Consider the following 4,190-nt stretch of genomic DNA (forward strand, 5'->3'; position numbering starts at 1 on the left):
GATGGTATGATATATGATCTTACTTATTTCTTGTAGATAAATATATAAAACAAAATTTGTTTATATTATATATATGTAGATATACGTATGTATTTATANGGCTANAAATNTGTNTNTTGTGGATTTTATATTCGTAATTCTTGTGATATAAGAAACATATAAGAAAGAAATGTTATTACACAATGTAAGTAAATCACACTACGTGATAAAAGCACATGATTTTTTCAGATTACTAACGAAGTGTTTTTAAATAAACTGTCGGATACACATTACATGGTAAATGTATTTATAAATTATATAAAGTATTATATATATTTTAATTTAAAACATTAAAATTGAAGAGACATTATACATAAAATATTATATTTAATATTTTTTTGGAATTGTGCGTTACATTTGTTCTGTTTTTTTCATATATAGCTTATTGTATATATGTAAACTAGTAGTTTTTTATTTTTTTAATTAAAAGTATAGTTCGTGGGTTGTCTTCAACAAAGTTATGCACAAGTGTATAACATTTTGTAAGAAATACATTTTGTAATCTGTTTTAGGATCCATATGTTCTCGATGCCATTAAAAAGAAAGTTGAAAATCGTCGTAGTTTCCTAAGTGAAATGCAAACTATACTTCGTTTTAAACCCGAGTACGTTTTTAATTACAAACACATGAAAATATAAAGTTTTTTTTTAGAATGTGTTTTTTTGCATGTAAACAAACTATTTTAGTTAAAGGAATTTATCAGGTTAATGTATCGTCATTTGTAAGTTTCTTTTGTTTAAATAAGTTATAATTTATGATAACAAAACTTGCTGATTATAATTAAAATCGGAAATACATTTTTTGGATTTTAATATGTAATAAGGAGTTACTCATAAAATGAATACGTTTTGTCAGTAAGATGTAATACTTATATACACGCCATTGACTATGTATATGTATATTTATGTACAGCACACATAAATATATGAATATACACATTGCTACCTAAACGCACAGTATCTAAGTATAGACATCAATGACAGTAACAGAAAAGTTTATATTATGTAATATCGTTCACTGTTATGGAAATATAAATATAAAGTTAATTAATAAGTAGTATGTACAAACTGTTATGTGATAAGTTATAATTTATTATGTTTGTTCTAAAAGAAGATAGTTATTAAAGAAGTTAAAATAAAAATGTTATTTGCACTAGATGTTTTGTATTACTTTTAATGTCTCCCTAATTGATTTGACTATGCAATTAGTTTCAATAAAATTACGTGTGAACACATATATCATGCATTTGCGTCTCTCATTGCGTTTGCGTTCTGCCGATTTCCCTCATATAGGTAGAAGCAAAGATGTGATTATGTTTCTTAGAGTAGGTTCTTTATGTATGCAAAGTTTATCAAAGAAAGGCCAGAAAAATACTTAAGAAAGGCCAGAAAAATACTTTTATTGTACTTATTTCGAGTTACAAAACGGATTTAAGCATAACGCATAAACAAAAAAAAATCACTCAAAGGTTTCCACTTTTATATCTGAATCTGGAAAGTGCTGAGTGGTGGATATACTTATATGTTATGCAGTATGCAAAAGTATGTTCTGCAGCTTTTACGATTATGTCACATTTGAAAGATTGAGTATTCAGAAAACAAAGTAACACTGTCGAATCAAAGTTATACGATAAGACCGACTTTTTTTTAAGCATAAGCACCCGAAAAAAGTATCTAATAGAAAACACTTTATGTTTAACGTACAAATAATAAATATTAACAATGTAAAACAAAGTTATATTTACTTTTCAATCAGTGTGTTAGCATATTTGATGTAGCATTGCCTTTGTTGTTCTTTGCACGAAGCTCTTTTTCTTACTTCAAACTGTTCACTTTGCTTCTCTTTTAAAATTTATCATTTTGGCGAGACTTGTGTGAAATATTTTAAAATGTATGTTGGATGTGCGTGGTGATTTGCGCAATTTTTTTGGTATAATATATAAGCGAATTTCTTAATTTGTATATTTTTATAGATAATATATTTATTTTATTATATACCTCATACATTGCTACTCAATCTACCAAAGAAGAGCGGAGTAATGGCGGTGTTTTACTTTATGATTCTGATAGTAAAACAGTTCTGGACGAAATTCCGCAGCGTATTAATTTCTAAGTATTAAGGTGAGTTTAATTGACAATAATACAGTTTAATCGATGATGTAACCAACAGAAATAATAAAGATAATAAGAAGAAACACCAGAATAACGTACCATGAAAATAAAGTTTGGCTAAATAAAACAATTACACCAAAATACATATGTACTTAAGAAATGATCTCGCGCCATACGTTAAGATTAGTTAAATCAAGTTATAATTGTGTGTATGTGTGTGTGTGTTGTGTGTGTGGATAGTTTTGTTATCCAGTTGCAATGGAACAGGTAAGATTTACGAGAAATAGCGTCCAACGTTAAAGTTCTTATAAAAAACGGTAGGTTCCCAAAAACGACAGGTGTGTTGCAAAATCACAAGAGTTCAATATATTGACTCTAAAGTTTTTATGTACAAAGTTTCTCGTGCGGTACGTCAAATCAGACTTTGTTCAAAATTGCTGTATTGTAGTCGTAGGCAAATTTCATACAGTCATCCGATAGCTCACGCGACTTCTTATCAACGGTCTTGTCAACAGGTGATCACATGCTGCCGTTTGCAAATATTATTTTGCCTATTCAAACGAATCACACGATTTTCAAATTAACGCGACTTATAGCTTTCAAGTATAAGAGATCGCTCGATGATCGAAATAGTCTCCAATAGCACACGGATAGTTTAGCGCTAATCGCGTTTCGATAAATTTTGTATTTTAAACAAGTAATGTAGCATCATTCGCTCTGATAGCACCTTGTATCGTTTATCCTTTTAAGTAATCTTCCTATAGCTTTTCGAGAGTCAAATCGTGGTGCAAATGCTCTTCGATAAGCACGATCAATGTTTTGCGATATTTTTAGTACTTTTTGGACAAACTTTTAAAGTCAACATTCTCAGATAGACTTTTCTTTAAGCCGTCACAAAATTCAGTAAAGAAAAAATAAAATTTTTTTGTAATATACATTTTGTTGGAAATAACACAAGTGTTTTCATTTTGCTTCGGGACGTGATAAAACAAATATACCCAATATAAACCAGTAATTTAGCGCTCTCAATCACTTTCATGTACTTGATCACAAAGGTAGTATTGCGTTTGATTGTCTACATTTGAAATGTGTTCTATTGAATTTTACATTTTAGAGCACATCAACGAGATTTTAAAAAGTAAGAAAACATATGTTGAGAAAGAAAACATGTCGAAGAAAAGCATATCCGAAACTACACGCTCGTACTGAACGTAACCTAATCAACGGGCGTCAAATTTCTGTGTTTGAAACAGAAAACATTTCTGTTTTAAACACAAAAAACTTTGACCATTATTGTAAATATGTACACTCTTGTATAATTACATAATACACTTGATTGGGACTTATTAATTTGTTAATGTAATCGCTTTAGACAATCGATAAAGACTGAATTTTCCGGACGACAAATTTTTTTTTATTCAATCATACCAAAGAAATCCAGTTTTCACACACGAACACCTGTGAACTTTTTTTTTTGACTGGCCTGTTTTTTTTTGCGTGTAGGATGAAATAAAACCAGTTCTGTATATATTAAAGTATATTTTATTATATGAACTTGTACGTTTTAACCGTAAAATACATTTAAAACCGTTATTTCTATCATTATTTATGTAGGTAGAAGAGAACAAAATAAGGTCGTATTTCCCAACAGAGATGTTTATATCGTGACATGTCGATATTATTCGACAGGAACGATCGGTTCTTAGTTTTCGAGGATTTCTCGAAGAGTGAAGATCGCGCAATATGTTTCCAATTTTGTGTACTAGTAGTTCGCAATAATATTCATACGAGATTTATGTTTTAATGTATTGGATTTCACTATACAAAAGATGGTAAATTTTTTTCTTTTTATATTGTTATTTGGAAAATTGCTCCTGTTGTAAAATATTATTTCTTTCTGTGTCTCTAATCGTATACGAATATATATATATATATATATATATCTCGGTCAGTTAAATATAAAAAATCATAGATTGAACAATATCTCACAAGCGCATTATATTGTTTGGGTGATATAGAAGCATGGAAGCAAGCAGGAAA

Source organism: Pseudomyrmex gracilis, unplaced genomic scaffold (genome assembly GCF_002006095.1).
Source record: "Pseudomyrmex gracilis isolate BER0280 unplaced genomic scaffold, ASM200609v1 scaffold_426, whole genome shotgun sequence".
Classification (NCBI taxonomy): domain Eukaryota; kingdom Metazoa; phylum Arthropoda; class Insecta; order Hymenoptera; family Formicidae; genus Pseudomyrmex; species Pseudomyrmex gracilis.